This window comes from Saimiri boliviensis, chromosome 7, assembly GCF_048565385.1.
Source record: "Saimiri boliviensis isolate mSaiBol1 chromosome 7, mSaiBol1.pri, whole genome shotgun sequence".
NCBI lineage: Eukaryota > Metazoa > Chordata > Mammalia > Primates > Cebidae > Saimiri > Saimiri boliviensis.
In genome coordinates, this window is record NC_133455.1 from 51,405,935 (window position 1) to 51,427,640 (window position 21,706).

Genomic DNA, 21,706 nt, shown 5'->3' on the forward strand with positions numbered 1-21,706 from the left:
TATATCAGAGCTTAGTGGGACTGGAGAGAAATGGAACATATCGAGATGGGGAGAGGCTAGACAAGGGCCGAAAAGACACTTCACAGACATTGCCCTATGGAAGTAGTCTGCCATTATACTTATTCTTTTTTTTTTTTTTCCAATATTCTTTCTATAACCAAACAAGTGAAAGAGAATGCAAATTAATAACAGCACTACTGCCAACAAAAAAACTAAGAGCTCTTATACAGATGTGCCATAATCAGTTCCCAGAACATGATATCTATAAAAATTTCTTCACATCTTTTCATAGACATTAACACGTCATATAAGTGAATTGTCTCATCAAAAGATATTCATGAGCTTCTTCCTCTAACATGTTTGATTCTTCGCTTGATTGTACTGAAGAGCACCATAGTTTCTGTTGTTAACACGAGAAAACACAATAGGTTAACTAGTTAATATCTGTAATGTCCAATGCAGATATAAACATAGAGAGAAAAGGAAAGAATAGCACTTACATTACCAACTCAAACTCCATCGCAAATCAAGAATCTGAATGAGACTTTATATTCAAGTTATTTTAGAGAAGCAAGTTGCAAAACAAACCAGTATTGTCCTAGTTTTTTTAGTTTAGTTTTTGTTTTTGTTTTTTTGTTTTGAGACAGGGTCTCAGTCTGTCCCCCAGACGGGAGTGCAGTGGCGTGATTTTGGCTCATTGCAATCTCTCCTCCCAGGCTCAAGCAATTCTCCTGTTTCAGCCTCCCAAGTAGCTGGGATTACAAGAACAAGCCATCATGCCCAGCTAATTTTTGTATTTTTAGTAGAGATGGGGTTTCACCATGTTGGCCAGGCTGGTCTCAAACTCCTGACCTCAAATGATCCACCTGCCTCAAGCCTCCCAAAGTGCTTGGATTACAAGCGTGAGCCATCGAGCCTGTCCTGTCCTTGCTGTAATTTTAACAATTCTGCATTCTGTGCAATGATATCTCATTACATCATTACACCTTTAATTTGTATTACCCTGATGACTAATGATATTGTACATGTTTTCATGTTTGTTTGTTTGTTTGTTTGTTTGTTTGTTTTGGACACCTGAACCTCCTCTTTTTTTGTAATGTCTTTGTCTTTTTCTCATTTATAAAATTGAGATCTGTCTTTCTTTATTGGCTGATTTTCTTAATCTTAATCGTATTGCCTGATTATTTATTGAATAGGATATGTATGCTGTAAATGAATTATCTGATGTATATATGTGAGGCAATTATTTTAGTCAATGGCTTATCTTTTTACTCTCATAATATTGTCTTTGGTGGAACGTATATCTTAATACCATAAAATCAGTTTATTGATGTTTTCTTTTATATGTATTTGATTCACATAAATCCTGTACATTTTCTTATAAATTTGGGTTAGGTTTGAAATCTTAAATAGTGTTTTAATTTTCTGTGGCTACACAACAAATTGCCACACGTTTAGGAAATCAAAACAACACACTCATTATCTCACAGTTTCCATAGTCAGAAATCTGGGCACAATTTACCTGTATTCTCTGTCCAGGGCTCACAAACCTTCAATCAAATTGTTGGCAGAGTCTGGGGTCTCAGTTGAGACCCACGGTCCTGCTGTTAGTGTTTGTTCCTGGAACATGTAGAACTCATGGTAACTTGCTTCTTCGCGATCAGAAGAGTCTCTGACTTCCTTCTCTGCCATCAAAACCCTCTTTAAAGGATTCAGGTTCGCCTCAGACAATCACCCTTTTGCCTAATTTAGCTTCAACTAATTTGAGATTAGTTAATTATATCTGCAAAATCGCCTCACTTTTAGCACTCAACAATGCATAATTATGTCAGTGATATCCCAACACCTTTTCCATATTCTATCAGTTAGAAGCAGGTTGAAGGCCCTGCCTGCGGTCAAGAGTAGATTATGCAAGGCTGTAAATCATTAGGGCTCATTTGAAAATTCTGCCTATAGGCTTGGCACAGTGGCTCACACCTGTAATCGCAGTGTTTTGGGAGGCCGAAGATTGCTTCAGAGCTCAGGAGCAGGTAGATTGCTGGAGCTCACCAGCCCAGGTAAAATGGTGAAAACCCGTTTCTAAAAACAAAACAAAACAAAAAACCAGAAAATTAACTGGGCATGGTAGTGCGCACCTGCAGTCCCAGGGGGTTAAATTGATCTATAGATTTAACACAATCCAAATCAAAATACCAGCAATTTTAAAGTTAAAATTCTAAAATTTATATTGTCCTTGTCAGGCTTTAGTATCAGATTTATTCTGGCCTCATAAAATGCACTGGTAAATAGTTCCTCTTCTAATATGCCCTGGAAGTATGCTTGTTTTTTTGATTGATAATTGTTTCTTCCTTATATTTTTAGAAGAATTCATCAGTGAAGGCTAGAGAGTTATTTAAAGATTCATACATATATATATATATATATATATATATATATTTTTTTTTTTTTTTTTTTTTTGAGACGGAGTTTCGCTCTTGTTGCCCAGGCTGGAGTGCAATGGCGCGATCTCGGCTCACCGCAACCTCCGCCTCCTGGGTTCAGGCAATTCTCCTGCCTCAGCCTCCCGAGTAGCTAGGATTACAGGCACACGCCGCCATGCCCAGCTAATTTTCAGTATTTTTAGTAGAGACAGGGTTTCACCATGTTGACCAGGATGGTCTCGATCTCTTGACCTCGTGATCCACCCGCCTCGGCCTCCCAAAGTGCTGGGATTACAGGCTTGAGCCACCGCGCCCGGCCTATTTATATATTTTTTAAACAGCTTTGTTGGAAGTATAACACAGAAGAAATTGCACATATTTAATGTATGCAAATTGATGAGTTTATACATATGCATGTACCCATAAAACCAACCCACACTCAACGTAATAGAATATCCATCTCTTTCAAAGTTTTCTTGTGTTCCTTTGCGTATGTGTATATGTGTGTATGTGTGTGTTGTCTATTTTGTGATAAGAACATTTAACACAAGTTCTACCATCTTAATATGAAAGATTTAAAATTAGAGATTCAGTTTCTTCAATAGATATAGGACTGCTTAGACACTTTGCTTTTTATTATATCACTTTAGGTAAATCGTATTTCTTAAGAAATTTTTCCTGTTATTTATTGTTTTCCCCCAGTATTACTTGTAATCTCTAATCTCTTTCCCAGTCGTCTGTTCTAATCTGATTAGTAATTACCTGAAAAGAGATTAGTAACCTAGAGAGGAGGTAATCACCTTTCTCTAGACTCTCAGTATTCCTATCTACCTCCCAATTACCAATGAGAAATTAAGTTAATTATGGACATAAATAATTTTGAAGATATTGAATAAATTAACGATAAATGGTTCATATATTTGACCATTTTTCATATCTTTCACAGAAGCAATCAATCATAACCAACAGTCACATAATTAAAGAGTTTTTGTTTGTCCTTTGTGTTTTTAACTAACTTCTAAGAGTTTGTTTTTATAAATTTTGCTAGTAAAATCTCGGTAACTGAAGTTAGAGAATTAGCAGAATGTTTGAAAGGATTAAAGATGCTTTTTCTCATGTTAGTCCATCCACTGTAATGTAGTCACCAATTGGTCATCTCAACATCCTTTCAACATCAGTCATCAGTGTGGTTGATTTGAATATACTTCAGAATAAAAGTAAATTGAGTTTTTCCTTGTCTTTATAATGTCAAAACATCCTAACATAACACTAAAAATTCAAATCCAGGTAACCATCCGGATTTTGGTAGCTTGTACCTAAAATATTTGGTTTTTGGTTATTTAATCCTTAATATAGTATATTTAAAGAAATTCTGAAAACACTAATATATGAGTACTAAGATGTTAGCAAATATATCTGAATTTTAGAAGAATATGGAATTTCTTACAGCATAGTTAAAAATGTTTAATGTAAATGTACAGTTTAAATATTAACAAGATATTGAAACTAATTCATAAATTGGTGAAATGGCAGGACTAAATCAGGCTTCAGGCTACCTGGTCCACTGTAACTGGTGAAGGTATTTATAATGTTGAGCCTCAATTTTCTTATCTGCAAAATGGTGTGATAGGACCAGACTAAATAAATTCCAAGATTCATTCAGATATGAATTTTTATAAGTATACAATTTATAGCTTTAGGGTAGTATTTATGAAAATAAATAATTATGCCAATTATATAATTGGAAAATTTGAAAATGTAAAATTATGTGTGATATTCAAACAACATATGCAAAGTTTAAATTATTACTGACATAATGAAAAATGTTAATGAGGAAGACTAGAATTATTTTTAAAATTATTTTTCAGTGGAACCAACAATATGATATAAAATTTTAATCATAGGATTAGTGTGGAGGTCTAAACATACTTCTTGATTTGTTAGGACTAAGGGCATATGTAGAATCATAGATGTATGTTAGGTACTTTGAACAAAGCAATGCTTTAAAATAATGATGAATATTTTAACAAGTAATCATAAAAATACCTATTCTTCAATGGTACATTCAATGATGTGTTAACCATGAAAATGAACCAGTCAGGCTCCCTTTTGTTCTCAGCCAATTTCAGAGCATGACAAGCTCACTTCAGCAAGATGATGTCTTTAGCTTAAGGATTCCCCATTAACCTAATCAAAATTTTCTTGGGACTGTGCTGCAGTTTGGGATTCTTTCAACACAATCCTTCTTCCTTCACACTCTTCTGTAGGTGTCAGACCTGAATTTTTCAGACTGAAGACTCCCCTCACCTTCTCCTACTCCTTTGTCCAATAAATCTCTTTCAGAACTAATAAGGTCTTGGTAATCTACTTCTTAAAAGATGCTACAATGTGCCAGGCACTTTCAATAACCAGCCAGGATAAGCCACACAAGAGCTGTATAGCACAAGTTAGTAGATTAGGGCGTGATGAGGTTAAGCGAGTAATTGAAGGTTATTTCATTAGCAAGTTCAGAACAGATACTCAACCAAGGTTTGTCTGATGCTAAGGCTGTGTTCTTAAATATCACACTAAACTGCTTTCTAGTGAGGTTAATATATTTTTCTAATTTTGTGCCAAAATATGTGGAAGTAACTATTTTCATTACTAATAATTTTATGGTTTTTAAAACTGTATTATTCATCTCACCTCCCCTCATATGTTACTTTCTTAATTGGTTGTGTGGTTGAATAGGTCAACAACATACAAATTAAGGAAAAATAGTTTGCAATTATATGGTTTCTACACTGAACACATAAACCATTCCATTATAAAACCATTGCTCTCAAGGCCTTCTGTAGAGCTTGTTAAACAGTTAAATAAGCTCTATCACCCTAGGTGTTTAAAAATCACTTAAAAATATTCTTGGTTTGCATGATTTTTTCTTCTTTCATTTCAGTGTTAGAAGGATCAAAGTTCACTGAATCAGAAGAGAAGGCAAGTAAGTCTATGGTATAATATTTTGATATCTGACACCTAATGTTTATGTAATACTTTTTTTTAAATTACTAAAAATCTTGGTTAGCTCTTTCTGAATTACCCATCCAAGCAACAAAAACCTGATGGGATCTTTAATTGAAAAATTATTAAGAATAAGAATTTCACTTGAAAAGACATGATTAAATTGGCAAAACTTCTTTAACATACTAGATCCTTTATCTGTCTCTGTATTATATTCATTTATCTTAACATTTCCAGTTATTTGTCATTGCTGCTGTTGTTCTAGTGGCAGGTTTTAACTAGCCAACAGTTTATTTCGTGTGGGCATACTCAGACTTCATTCTCCTATCTTTTCTTTTTCCCCATTTATTATCCTTTTGTAATATGCAAATACAGAGACAGATAGTACCAAGTGAAACTGTAACCTCTGGAAAATATTTGTGTGGTGTGTGTAAGAGAGTGAGACAGAGACAGAAAGATTAAATATTTGGAAATTTGGGCTTCTAATACTTCATTATGTCCTAGATATCTTTTACTTATTAACCAATATTTACAATTGTACTAAAATTTTTACTTACTTGAAACTAGCCTTACAAATACTTTATTGTCCTATCTAATCAACCTAAGCTATATTTGTTAAGTATTAAAAAAATGGGTTTTGGAGAGATCCAAGATGGCTGATCACTAGCAGCTCGGGATTGTAGCTCCCAGTGAAAGCGCAAAGAACGAGAGGACGCCATACCTTTACATGAATTCTTGTTGCTCACGTACCAGGAGATTCCCAGCGGAGGAGCCCCGCAGGTCGCCAGCGCGACTCTTGTGACCGGCAAGGCGGTTTTGCCGGTGCCTCGGAGCGTCGGTTCTTGGTGCAGAGTCAGAAAAGCACCATCAATCTTAACGCCGCTGATGTAGTCGGTGCAGTGGGTTGCTCAGATTTTGGCGCTGAGAATCAATAAGTCGGACGTCCACTCAGAAAACCAATTACAAAGACGGTAAATACAAAGACCACAGATGGATAAATTTATAACGAAGGGAAGAAAACAGCCAAAAAAGGCTGAGAATACCCAAGATCAGAACGCCTCTCCCTCAGCGGGGGATCACAGTTCTTCATCAGCAACGGAACAAGGCTTGATGGAAAACGAGTGTGTTCCAATTACAGAAGCAGACTTCAAAATGTGGATAATGAGAAACTTCTGTGAATTAAAAGAACTTGTTTTAAACCAATCCAAAGAAACTAAGAACTTTGAAAAAAGATTTGACGAAATGTTAACAAGAATACACAATTTAGAGAGGAATATAAGTGAATTGATGGAGCTGAAAAACACAATACGAGAACTTCGTGAAGTATGCACAAGTTTTAACAGCCGAATTGATCAAGCAGAAGAAAGGATATCAGAGGTCGAAGACCAACTCAATGAAATAAAACAAGAAGACAAGATTAGAGAAAAAAGGATAAAAAGGAACGAGCAAAGTCTCCAAGAAATATGGGACTATGTGAAAAGACCAAATCTGCGCTTGATAGGTGTACCTGAAAGTGAGGAAGAGAATGAATCCAAGCTGGAAAATACGCTTCAGGACATTATTCAGGAAAATTTTCCCAACCTAGTAAGGCAGGATAATATTCAACTCCAGGTAATACAGAGAACACCACAGAGATATTCCTCAAGAAGAGCAACTCCAAGGCACATAATCGTCAGATTCACCAGGGTTGAAATGAAGGAGAAAATACTAAGGGCAGCTAGAGAGAAAGGTCAGGTTACCCACAAAGGGAAGCCTATCAGACTTACAGCAGATCTCTCAGCAGAAACCCTACAAGCCAGAAGAGCATGGGGGCCAGTATTCAACATCCTTAAAGAAAAAACTTTCAACCCAGAATTTCACATCCAGCCAAACTAAGCTTCACAAGTGAAGGAAAAATAAAGTTTTTTGTCAATAAGCAAGCACTCAGAGATTTCATCACCACCAGGCCTGCTTTACAAGACCTTCTGAAAGAACCACTACACATAGAAAGGAACAAACAGTATCAGCCTTTCTAAAAAAATACCAAAAAAGAGCATCAATATAATGAAGAATTTACATCAACTAATGGGCAAAATAGCCAGCTAATATTAAATGGCAGTATTAAACTCACATATATTATTATTGATTCTAAATTTAAATTGACTAAATCCCCCATCCAAAGACAGACAGGCAATTTGAATAAAAAACTAAAACCTATCAGTATGCTGCATCCAGACCCATCTCACATTCAAGGATACACAAAGATTTAAAACAAGGGATGGAGAAGGATTTACCAACCAAACAGAGAGCTAAAATAAATAAATAAAAAGCAGAAGTTAAAATTAAGCAACAAAGATCAAAAGAAGCAAAGAAGGACATTATATAATGATAAAAGGATCAATGCAACAACAAGAAGAGCTAAAGATCCTAAATGTATACGCACCCAATACAGGACTACGTAGATCAGTACCACATCATATCAACTTAGAAGTTTAAACGAAATGTTCGTTGGCTCCTTGTTTGTTATTCTCTTCCTTCATTTTCTTTTATATCTCCATTATTAAGGACAATTATAGGCATACCCATATTTAGATTGCATTCTAGCCCAAGCAATAAAGCAATACTCCCATTCTCTCTCCCTCTTCCTCTTTCTCTTTCTTCCTCTTTATTCTTTTTCTTATAAAAAAATAAAAATAATAAAAGAAAAATGACACAGTGAACATGAATGTGCAGATATCTGTTCAAGATCCTGCTTTCGATTCTTTTGGATACATATCCAAAAAGGGAATGTCCGGATCACATAGTAATTCTACTTTTAATTTTTCAGAAACCACCATACTGTTTTCCGTAGGGGCTATACCATTTTATATTCCCATCAACAGTGAACAAGAGTTCCAATCCCACATCCTTGCCATCACTTGTTATTTTCTGTCAAAAAAAAAAAAAAAAAAAGAAAGCTTCATAGGCAATTTGATACATGTTCACATTGTTTTGTTTCTTAAAAAGTAACACTGAATGGATCTTTCCATTTTGAGAGAAAGCAAATAACTTTAGTAGGTGTTTGACAGAATGATTGGCACAGGAAAAAAAAAAGGGTTTTCACTTTCTGCCATTCTGTGAAGTGATAGGCAAAACAGGCAAATAAAAGTAGTCTGCCTGATTTTGTTAGTTGGTCTATTGATGATTTTGCTTTTTAGCTTTGTTTTGGGCACTACTGGAGGTGGCAGGAAGTTACTGGAGGGGTTAGTGAGGGAGTAAATGGAAAGCATGCATGCTCAGACAAGGACAGTTTTCCACAAGTGTGAGTTGAATGTGCTCAGATACGTGTTACATCTTGATAAGCATTGACAAAGTTTCGCATACCAGATGTAAAGTACTTGTGCCGAAGCTCAGCAGACGGCTGCACCTCGTGTGCATTTTGATGCTTTCTGCCTCTCTTTGCCTGGCTAGGTTCCTGCTGATGCTCACTTTAGCATGATAGATGCTTTTTCTTCTTACCAGCAAATATCCCTTGAATGGCCTCTTTCTAGATCTCAGTCACTGTTTACCCACAATTTAAAACTTGTAAACCATTGATTTTCTTATGCGAATGAAAGTATGAGTTTGCATCCAAAACCCAAAGAAGTAGAACTGTAAGAATTTAATATGAAAGTACAAGTATATGACCAGTTTTTCCTGTAAGTATCTGTTTGGTGGCCTGACATAAGAACACTTTGCTTAAATATACTACAATATTGAGATTTCTGACACCTAGGTATTCATTTCTTTTGGTCCTCCGTATTAAAAATCCATGTATTTCTCACTAGTTAGAATCATACCTGAAACTGTTGTCTGCTGCCCTGTAGAGAAGAATCAGTTGAGAACAAGACCCAGTCAGTGAGAAAAAAGAACTGCCTTGGTGAGACAAGCTATCAGGACAGTGGAAGATGGGGCCCAATATTAAATGTTAGCATTGATCTCTTCCTATAAATTCTTCACAGATTTGCTTACAGTTGATTCTGTGCAAATATTTTGTAAGTGGTGTCAAAGGAAAAACAGCAATCTTGATCAAAGTTGAAGGAGGTGTTTTTAATCCTTTGTTATAAATTATTCAAATACAGGGAAGAGTTGCATCTCCTTTCTGCTGTATTTAAATGAATTTTCAGTTAAACAAATACCTCTTATATGTGTGTAGATTTTTTTCTCCCAAATATAAGAGATGTGTACAGACCGAGGATAAAATATGAGACAATACAAAAGAAACAGAAGAAATAGACAAGGCATCTAGCTTATCTTCTGGCAAAGATAAGATTTGTGTTTTCTATTAAGCCATTGTTACAGTAGTCTCAGAATCTTTGTGAATCTAACATTAGTATCATGAAACTTGAGACCTGATAAAAACAATCTGCTCTAAACCCTTCATTGCCCAGCTGGTGAAAAAAGGTCCCTTAAATCTCAGTTTAAAGGTGATTCCAAAGCATCAACATGGTGTTGTCTCATTAATTTGTTTGAAAATCACCAATAGCAAGTAGATTCATTTTTATTTATAATTTTTTTTAGGACAGTGAACAGTGTTCAGACTAGTTGACACACTGGGATAATTTTTGAATCACTACTTTAGACACAGCACATTATGTGTTAGCAGTAATATGACATTTTGTTTAATAAATGAGTATTCTGCACAACAAAGGAAATGAGCAACAGAAAGAAAAGGTAACACATGAACTGGGAAAAATTCTTGCAAGCCACATATTTGATAAGGGGTTGATATCCTAAATTTATGAAGAACTCGTACAACTCAACAGCAGAAAAACAACCCAATTTTTAAATGGGCAAAGGATCTGAATTGACATTTCTCCAAAAAAGTTGACAAAAATAACCTAACCTACAGATATATGAAAAGGTGCTCAACATCGCTAATCAGGGAAATGCAAATTAAAACTTGTAGAATATATCACTTCACACCTACAACAATGACAATTAAAAACAAGGGATAATAAAGATTGGCAAGCTGTGAAGAAAAGGGAACTCTGGGAATGTAGATTAGTTCAGTTATAATGAAAAACAGTATGAAGGTTCCTAAAGCAATTAAAAATAAAACTGTCAGGCCGGGTGTGGTGGCTCATGCCTGTAATCCTAGCCCTTTGGGATGCTGAGACGGGTGGATATCCTGAGGTCGGGAGTTCAAGACCAGCCTGACCAACATGATGAAACCCCTTCTCTACTAAAAATATAAAATTAGCTGGGCATGGTGGTGCATGCCTGTAATTCCAGCTACTCTCCTGAGGCAGGAGAATCGCTTGAACCCGAGAGGTGAGGTCGCAGTGAGCCGAGGTTGCACCATTGCACTCTAGCCTGGGCAACAACAGAGCGAAACTCCACCTCAAAAAAAAAAAAAAAAAAAAAAAAAAGAAAGAAAGAAAATCTCTCTGGCAGGGCATGGTGGCTCACACCTGCAGTCCCAACACTTTGAGATGCCAAGACTGGAGGATAGCTTGAGCTCAGGAGTTCAAGAGTAGCCTGGGCAACACATAAAGGCCTTGTATATACTAAAAATGAAAAAAAAAAAGATTATGTAGGCATAGTGGTATATGCCTGTGGTCCCAGCTACTCAGGAAGCTGAGGTGGAAGAATCATGTGAGCCTGGGAGATAGGGGCTACAGTGAGTCTTGATCATGCCACTGCATTCCAACCTGGGTGACAGAGTCCTTGTCTCAAAAAACAAACAAACAAAAACACCTGTCATATGACCCAGTGATCTCTCTTCTTCATATATACTCAAAAGAGATGAAATTACCACCTTATATTTCACTTACGATTCATTGCAGCATTATTTGCAATAGCCAACAATCTAAATGTTCATAGATGGGGGAAACAGATACAGAAAATATGATATATATATTAAATATATATTAAATAAAATATTCAGCCTAATAAAGGAGATCCTGCCATTTGCTACAAACATGGATGGACCTGAAGCACATTATGTAAGTGAAATTAACCAGACGTGGAAAGAAAAATATTGCATAATCTAACTTAAATATGAGATAGATAGATATGGATTAGATAGATAGATATAGACATATTTTAAAATGTCAAATACACAGAGATAAAGAAGGAAATAGTGGTTACTATGAGCAGGTATGGGGGAAAAGGAAATGAAGAAATGCAGGTTAACGAATGCAAAGTAGCAGATACGTAGGATGATCAAATTTAGAGATCAAATGTACATAAAGATAGAGTTAATAAAAGTGTGTAGCATTAAGAATTGTTGTCAAATACATTGATTTTAGCAGCCCTTGTCACAAGAAAGTAACTATATGAGATGAGAGATATTAATATATCATGTATTTACTCTAGTAACTTTTATTATCCACATACGTTGTATAACATCATGTTGTCAATCTCAAGTACACATAATAAAATTTATTTTAAAAAATAAATAGATATTTTGCTTATTTTCACATTATGTTCAGGTACAAAAACAGTATTATTAGTATTAAGGGCATACCAATTAATACAAAAATATAATAAAAATTCTCCCTTAGCTAAGTGGAGTTATCATAAATAACATATACATCATTGAAATTTCCATTTGAAGGAACCGTAAACCCAGTCCTTCAAGTGAGAAATATCAGCAAACAGTTTATCTTTAGTGTTCACATTTCTTCTATTTTAAAGCATGAAACTTTACTGCATATTATTCATTTAAATTCACACTGTTTTTAATTTAATGCAGTGCTTTAACTGTTGAGTGTCCTGAAGCTCTGGTATTTTCCCATTAAATGAAATATTTTGAACAAAGAGCTGATTCTTTGAAATGTGTGTAGGTAAACAGATAACCTACAAAATGAGAGAAAGTATTTGTAAACTATACATCCAACAAAGGCCTAATATCCAGAATCTATAAGGAACTTAACAAACCAAAGAAAAGCCCATTAAAAGTGAGCAAAGAACCTGAAGGTAACTTCTCAAAAGAAGACAGACAAGCAGCCAACAAACATATTTTAAAAACGGTCAACATCACTAATCATCAGAGAAAAGCAAACCAAAATCACTATGAGATACCATCTCACACCAGTCAGAATGGCTATAATGTAAAAAAGAACAGATGCTGGCAAGGTTGTGGAGAAACTGAAACACTTATATACTGATTGTGGGAATATAAGTTAGACAGCCACTGTGGGAAGCAGTTAGAAATTTCTCAAAGAACTAAGAGTTGAAATACCATTCAACCCAGTAATCCCATTACTGGGTATATACCCGAAGGAAAATATTAATAAATCATTCTACCAAAAAGACATGCACTCATATGTTCATCATAGCACTATTCACAAAAGCAAAGACATAGAAGTAACTTAGGTGCCCATAAACGTGAACCTGGATAAAGAAAATGTGGTACATATATGCCATGGAATACCATGCAGCCATATAAAGAACAAAATTGTGTCCTTTGCAGCAACATGAACACAGCTGCAGGTAATCACTCTAAGCAAATTAACATAGGAACAGACAACCAAATGCCACATGTTCTCACTTACAAGTGGGAGCTAAACATTGGGTACACATAGACATAAAGATGGGAACAACAGACTACTGGAGTGGGGACAGGAGGAGAGGAGTTAAGAGCTGAAAAACTACATATCAGGTACTATTCTCACTGCACCTGGGTGGCAAGATCATTTGTACTGGAAATCTCAGCATGATGCAATACAGCCATGTGACAAACCTGCACACATACCCTCTGAATCTAAAATAAAAGTTGAAATTATAAACAAAATAAAATAATAAAAATAAATTTCTTTAAGCAAGTATATTAGCAATTGCTTTTTCTTCTTTAACAGATGTTTATGTATTTTGCTTATTTTTAAAATTCAGTGTTTATTATTGATCAATAAAGCTTGTTAGTCATTATAAGTGTTTTATAAGAAAATATATGCTGTTGCATTCATTAAATGAATTGTCTAAGTAAATCAAGAAAATAAAATTTAATTTTGCTGACTTAGTAGAAAATATTTTAGTGCTGTGCAACACAACGCTGAAAAAACAGATTAGTCATTTGGACTTTTACGAGTTATATTAAGTGAAATTTTCCTGTGGGAAATATTATCAGATAGAACACATACTAAGATGTTTGAAATTACTATTAGGTCTGTAAAATTAACTGATTTTTAAGAATGTTTACTTCATTAGTTGGAGACACTTTACCTTGAGCTATTTTCTCCTTTTTATCCCTACAAGTTCAGAGAGTTAGATACTATGGGAAAAATAAAGTAAATGAAAAGAATGAAATAACTGTTCTGAAAAGAAAAGATATTTATTGGAAAATAAAGCATTACAATGGAATACACATAGTAAACTATATGTTTCAGGGAAGTAGGGAAAGAGAAACGTTTTAAAGGAAAAGAAAGAGGGTTACCTTATTGTTTTAAGATCATTATCCTTGGCTACAAAAATCAATGACAAGGGTGATGCCAGTCAGAGTTTGGACAGCCAGTTGCTGGGCAGATGTCCTTGCAGAATTGTGCGCACACGCGCACGAGTGTGTGTGTGTGTGTGTGTGTGTGTGTGTGTATGTGTGTGTAGGAAGACAACAGCCTTTGTTCAAACTTACAAATTTTGCAGCCTTTTCTGATAGGTGCTGTTATCCAGCATACAAACACAAGAACACTCTTTTCACTGTCTTTCTTGAAAATAACTATTTAACAAAAATACCTGACCATTATTTTTTCAGGTTAGTTATTTTCTGGTCTTTATTTTCTATGCTCACTTAAAATTGTAAAACCACATTTGGTGAATCACTGCTTTCAACCACTTGCTCCAGTTCTACCATTTTCTTTAAATCTATTCTAATTGACTAATTTTCTAACATCTTATTTGATCATCCCGGTTGAAAGATTTTTCTCTTCTGAACTGACATAGTATTCTGATACATGGAATATATTTTTTATTATGTTATTATTTTGATCTGTATCAAATTGCCATTTGACTAGACAAAAATGCTGGTAATTTCATATTATTCAAATTAATGTATGCTAAAGTAGTTTGTGTATACTTTCAAATGTCTGATTCATTCGATTCACCCATGTACTCATTGTATGTTAGATTTTATTATATATAATTAAATACATATCATTTTCTCATCTAGTGTGTCAATTCCTGATGTAAAAGAATGTCACATTATTTTAGTTTTTAATAAGGAAGAGCACAAAAACAATTTTGTTGAAAGAATAAATGAGCAAATATGACCATAGCAGTAAAGAAGGCTTCAATTCAGTTACTACATTAACAAATAAAATTAATGTAGTTCAACCATTTTCTATTTGTAACACTTCCTAACCAGAGCTTCTACTACAAAACATAGTTAGAAAAGAGAGAAGCAATATAAAATGTTGATATATGATGTGTATTTTTAAATCCAGAAGCATATTCATTCATTCATTCAACAGTTTGTAGTTATCACCTACAAACTGTTTTAAATATATACGGCTATATATTTAAAAATTATATAGCTGTGGGAGAGACAAAAATCGTAATGTCAAATATGTATTGAGTTTTTATATGCCAAGCACCATTCTAAATGCTTTACACACTGTAACTCATTTTATCCTCACAAAAAATAAAACTACAAAATGTTAACCACAGTTAGCAAGTGGTGAAAATGGAACACAGAGAGTGTAAGTAACTTGCTCAAGGATACATACCTCAAAAATAGTAGAGATGGGCTTCAAACAATGCAATCTAATTCCAAAGTCCATTCTCATAACCCTTAACTACTAGCTAGTACTTCTTCTCAAAAAGATCTGCCTACATGATCCACTAGATTGAGATCAGAAATCATTTCTTCTTCTGCTTTTTTTTTTTTTTTTTTTTTTTTTTTGGAGAGGGGAGACAGGGTCTGGCTCTGTTACCAAGGGAGGAGTGTTGTGTTACCATCATAGCTCACTGCATCTGCCAACTCTGGCTCAAACAATACTTCCACCTCAGCCTCCCAAGTAACTGGGACTATAGGTGTGTGCCAACACATCCAAATATTTTTTTTTTCTTTCTTTTTTTTTTTTTTTTTTTTTAGAAATAGGTTCTACCAATGTTGACTAGGTTGGTCTTGAACACCTGACCTCAAATGATACCTCACTCCTCCACCACCACAGCCTCCCAATCATGCCTTGAAGTGCAGGCATAAGCAACAGTGCCCAGCCAGAATTTGTTTCTATTGTTTTCATCCCTCCATCCTGAAAACCCAGAGCCACACCAGATACATTGTACACACAGTAGTTGTTGCTGAATAAATGAATTAATGCTCACCAAAAGCACCAGAACTAATAAGATAAACTAAAACCTGTAATAAAGATATATTTTTTAAAGTATTGTGGAAGATCTCAGTGTGTAAGATTTAATTTTGATAGAATTAGGTTGAGTTTGATGAGTGAATAACATACGAATAGTGTTTGAAAGACATTAGCAACAAGAGTATCTCTCGTGTGGGAAACAGCATTGCAAAAGCTCTGAGTCTTGCAATGAGTTAGGTTCTGCTGCTGGGTAGAATATAACAGGGATGATAAAACTGTGTAAATTTCCCTGGGATGAGAATACCAAGGGTTACATATCTCAGTCTCAGGAGAATGTGTTTAATCCTATGGGCAATGGAATAGCTGCAGGCTTGCTTTCTTCCCTTCTCTCTCAGTTTGAATGCATATTTTTAAAATTTTTCAATTCATGAGTATGTGTCCCCCTTATAGCCAGTCCCCACTATATTTCAGCTAGCTTTAGCAAAAGATCAGTCACTGAAAGAATATGTTTCAGATATTAAAACAGTATAACAAATTATTAAACGAAACCTCCACAAACTCAAGGAGAGTGACTAGTAATTTAACTTAGAATAAGTTTATTTGTTAGAATACAACTAGTTTATTTGTTAAAATACAAATAAACTCTTTCAAAGGAAGAAAACAAAATGCACAGTTTCTACAACTTTGTCTCACAATGTCGAACATGGAACAAAAGGTACTAGACTTCAAAGATGCAACGAAATATGACCCATTGTCAACAAATTTTAAAATTCAACAGAAAATCCTTGGAAATGGCCAATATATTGAACATAGAAGAAAGTTTTTAAAGATGCTATAATAAATATATTTCATTGAGCTTAAAAGCAGACTGGAGGCAACAGATGGGCCCATGAACTTGAACATAGATCAACTGAAATTATACAATCTGAAGAAAGAGAAAATGATTGTAAAAAGGCGAACATAGCCTTGTGAACTAAGTGGTCAGACATACCTGTGAATGCAATTTTACAAAAAGAGGATAAGAAGAATAGGGCAGAGATAAATATTGGAGACGTTTTTCAAAATTTTCACGAATTTGGTAAAAAACAAGAAACTCATCTAACTCCACATAGAAAAATACAAAAACAGTACATCAAATCAAATTTCCAATGAATACCAATGATAAAGAGAGTATCTCAACTAGCAAGAGGGAAAATAAATATATTACATTCAAGTGAACAGCAGTATAAATTGTGTGAACTTGTTTCTCATCAGAACAAAAATGAAGAAAATAGAATTATATCGTTAACGTGCTAAAAGAAATCAGAATTCTATGTCCACTAAAAATATTCTTCAATGATAATAATAAAGTCATTTTTTTTCGGATAAGCCAAAACTGAAATAATTCACCCCAGAGATCTATACTACAAGAAATGCATGAGACTTTAGATTACAAAATGTGATTGGATAGACTGTTTTTACTGCTTTATGTATTTCTCCCATTTCACACCATAGTACCTTACACAAGGTAGGTACTCAACAAATAATTTCTCAAAATCCATATTTATAATTAATGAACAGTTTTTTACCAATGTATCTGAATGATCAATACTTCATTCTCCAACTTTACTCTCACAATTTTTGTTTTCCTAATCCAGTTCTGTTTTTTCTGAAGTTTGAAGATTTTGATTTTCTTGCACTCTATAAAAATTTTGCTCAAACTAGGTCAATATTTACCAAAGGAATGAGACTTGTGATACCTAAACAGGAATTCTGAATAACCAACACTTTTACTTGAAAGATTTACAGTTTCATTTTATTACTTCCCAAAGTGCTTATAGGATTGACTTTTGTTTAGTTACATTACACATTATCATGATATAACATTGAAATATCCCAACCTTTATATTCTAGACACAATACAATTTTAAAAGCGTCAGTGTGCATTTTGCTGGGATAGGCTTTAGATTATGGTCTGCAAGAAATAATTATGGGAAATATACTGCTGCTATGTGTTCTTTTGCCACAGCAAAAATTTATTGGTAGCTCTAAATCTTCTATTCTTTGTTTTAACTATTTTAATTTCCAAAACTAGAATACAAACTCTTTACAGATAGAATGGAATTTAGATCTTTTTGGAATCTTTTGGTACAATGTGTTCTACCTTGCAGCCGCTCAGCTGCTGGTGAATTGAAGAAAGAAATAACGAGTTTTATAACTAATAGAATCACTAGTCTAGTGCACAGTCTTTTAAATTTGTTATTCAAAAGTGGGTCCTAAAGAAATTGGATTGTTTGCCACACAATCTATTTATTTATTTATTTATTTATTTATTTATTTATTTATTTGAGACGAGTTTCGCTCTTGTTACCCAGGCCTGAGTGCAATGGCGCGATCTCGGCTCACCGCAACCTCCGCCTCCTGGGTTCGGGCAATTCTCCTGCCTCAGCCTCCTGAGTAGCTGGGATTACAGGAACGCGCCACCATGCCCAGCTAATTTTTTGTATTTTTAGTACAGACAAGGTTTCACCAGGATGGTCTCGATTTCTTGACCTCGTGATCCACCCGCCTCGGCCTCCCAAAGTGCTGGGATTACAGGTGTGTCAATCTAATTATATATGTTGTTGGTCTCATACGCAAATGCCACAAGATTTTCTGTACTTACTGACTTCCTACTCCTCATTCTTGCTTCCTGCTGCTCCCAGTATTCCATGAAACTCCATTCATCAACATCACAATGATTTCCATCTTACTGAATTAAGTGGCTTTAAAAAAAAAACTTATCATATTCCACTGGGAAGATAAGTAACCAATACCAAACCTGATATTGAAATCCTTCTTTCTTGAGCTTTCTATGATGTCACATTTGCCTAATTTTTCTCCTCGTTCATCAAGTCTAGGCATTAAACTTTATTATATGCCTTTTTGGTTATTTATTGCATCTGCTATATTTTTCCGTAATGCATTGATGATATAATAACATTTTTAAATATCAATATATTCTTGAATTACTGTGAACAGCATTGAATAACTATATGATTGTTGAAGTTTATTAGTTTATTGATATTTTTAATCACGTTCATAGACTCTTTTATTCCACGTATTCATAAGCAGTTTGCATTAATGAGAGAGAAATCTTTATTTAATCTCAGAAGTATGTTAACTTTAAAATGATAGAAAAATCTTCTATTTTTCTATTCTGTGGTAGTTTACATGACATTTGAGGTATCTAAGATATAGTTTGTGATCTCTCCATCCCCCACACCATTTTCCTTGAAGTTTTGTATGAGAGAGCAATGGGAAGATAAGTAACTAAGCCATTGGTACATTGTTTTTTTTGTTGTTGTTGTTGTTTTTTTAAACTGAGATCGTAAAATATTTATAGTGATTTAAACCTGCTATCACAGAAAGGATATTTTCTCTCTGCTAAAGTCTCTGCTCATTGAAATGTGTAAATATACTTTCTATAGCATCTCATCTCCTCTCTGCTAAAGTTAATGTTAAATTAAACGTTTTCATCAACTAATCTACTTTGAAGTTAATTAATGTTCAAGCGTCTTATGTCTATTCATTGTGTGATTAAAATTTTAAAAGTTAAATTGAGTTTATGTCTAGGGAATTGTGCTAAGAGTGATAACTGGATTACAAGACATTTTGTAGAATAATGACAAAAAAATAAAATGAATCCAAAGAAAAACGCAGCAAGCCACCTATTTGAATATCTTCAATATTTAGAAAAGTAAATCACTGAAATAGTCTCTTCCTTTTTTAAACCAAAGACTCATTAATTATTTATAAGCCTCCTGAACTTTTCTGTGACTTATTTTACAAGATTAATTCAATTAATTTGCATGGTATGATCAAATCAAAATTTGGGTCTTATACTCCTTTAGCTTTCAAATATAAAATGAAAGTCTTCCAATCAAAAAGAAAATGAGGAATAATACTAATATTTATTAATGCAAGTTAAAAAATATCTCAATAAAAAGAAGTATTATCCAGTTTCTACTTTTTATGATTTTGGCAATAGGCTTTAAATAATGATCAATACAGAAGACTCACTCTTTATCAATCTGTGGCTTTCTACATGCAAGCTTATTATTCATCATGGTTTCATAGTATCTCCTCCAGACCAAGTGCTGTGCCTCACACCTGTAATCCCAACACTTTGGGAGGGTAAGGAAGGAGGATCACTTGAGGCCAGAGGTTCAAGTCCAGCCTGAGCAGCAAGCAAGATCCTATCTGTAAAAAATAAAAATAACAAAAATTAGCCAGGTGTGGTCAGCACACCTGTAGCATTAACTACTTGGGAGGCTGAGGTGGGAAGATAGCTTGAGGCCAGATGTTTGAGGTTACAGCAAGCTGTGACCATGCCACTGCACCCCAGCCTGGGGCAACAAAGTGACACCCTGTTTCAAAAAAGTATATATATATATATATATATATATAAAATGCATATTTCAAACTATCATATATCATTACTTTTAAAGTCGCTACTTTCTGCTTGGTTAAGTTCCAACACTATATTTTGGTTGCAAGTTTCAACACACCACATTTCACAATTTTTATTCTAATCTCCCATTGCTACTTGATTAATCGTTTACAGGCACTGTGTGGAATCTGCTTCTAAGAGTAAGCTAATTATTTCTGTCAAAAGAACTACCCTGAGGTTATTGAATTAGTAACGTCTATGATGCCTATATTATGCATTTTTATGTAGTTCACCTCCAGCCACATAAACCCAGTCATCCATTTTCTTATTAATAATTTGATTGTGTATCTAAAATGTTTGATCTCTCTCTGTTTTCAGGTCTTTACTTAAATGTCACCTTCTTGGCAAGACCCTTCCTGGGCATCCTGTTTAACAGTATACCTCCAGTGTCCCCTACTCACTAGCCTGATTTATTTTAACCTATAGCATTTATCACTTTCTCATGTTTTATATTTCATTTGTTCATTTTCTGCCTCACCCCACTCAGATGTAAGTTTAATATGAGAGATATTACATGACTTTGTTAATGCTCTAACTACTGATACTAGAAGAGTTTCTGGGATGTAATAGGTTCTTAGTAAATATTTGTTGAATGACTTTTTAAAAAAATCCTCAATGATGTGGACATTATAGAAGAAGGTGTATAAAAATTTTCAGGTAAGCTTCAAGAGCACTTAACATGATTCACCAACAAAAGTAAGTTTATGAGTTTCTGGAATCCCTCATAATATGTATACAGTTCTGTAGATCACACCATTTAGCAGAATCTTGAAACAGAAAATAAGAATGAAGTCTCAGTACTTAGGATTCATGTTCACAAAGCAGATATTAAATTCAGTGAATTGATAAGGTGAACATGTGATGTATAGAGCAGCAAAATGCTAGAAGCTAGAAAACAAAATAGAATGTGCTAGTAATAGGTTGCTTCTGTTTTCCCTGAGCTCCTCTGTCTCATTCAGTCATCTTCATTCTGACTTGCTTCTCACTGCCAAGAATACTCTGCATGAAAAATATAAAGCAGTCTGTCTCTATTGATTTCCCCCTTCCCCCTCACCATCTTATGGCATGTATAATACTGTGGGAAGTAAAAACCCTAAATATAGTTGGTTGCTCTACTATTTAAAGTGCTCCTCAGTGTCTAATGAAGCAAAGTGCTCTATAACTGAATAGGTAGGGGCATCATTGCCAGAGCAGCTGGAGTCATAGCTCATTTTGGCACCAGTGACTGATGCAGGGTGAAAAAAGTAGCAATATGCCAGGTGGAGATAAGTCACTTAGATGGCTGATTACATCAAATTGCTTCCAATATAATCAGCCGGGACACATTTACAAAATTGGCATTTCAAATCATTATACGGAGGTTGAATTAATCACCTAGGTATATGGCTTAATATGAGGTGTTCAGTATGTGTTCATAGTAGGTGCTTAATACAAATGCTAATTATAATGTATGGAGGAGAAAAATAGAACAAATGAAATTGTAGCTGATTTTTTGTAAAGTTAGACTTACTTTTACATTATGACTAGAATATTGTCCTAATCAAAAACTATGCTAGCTTTAATAAATGTTT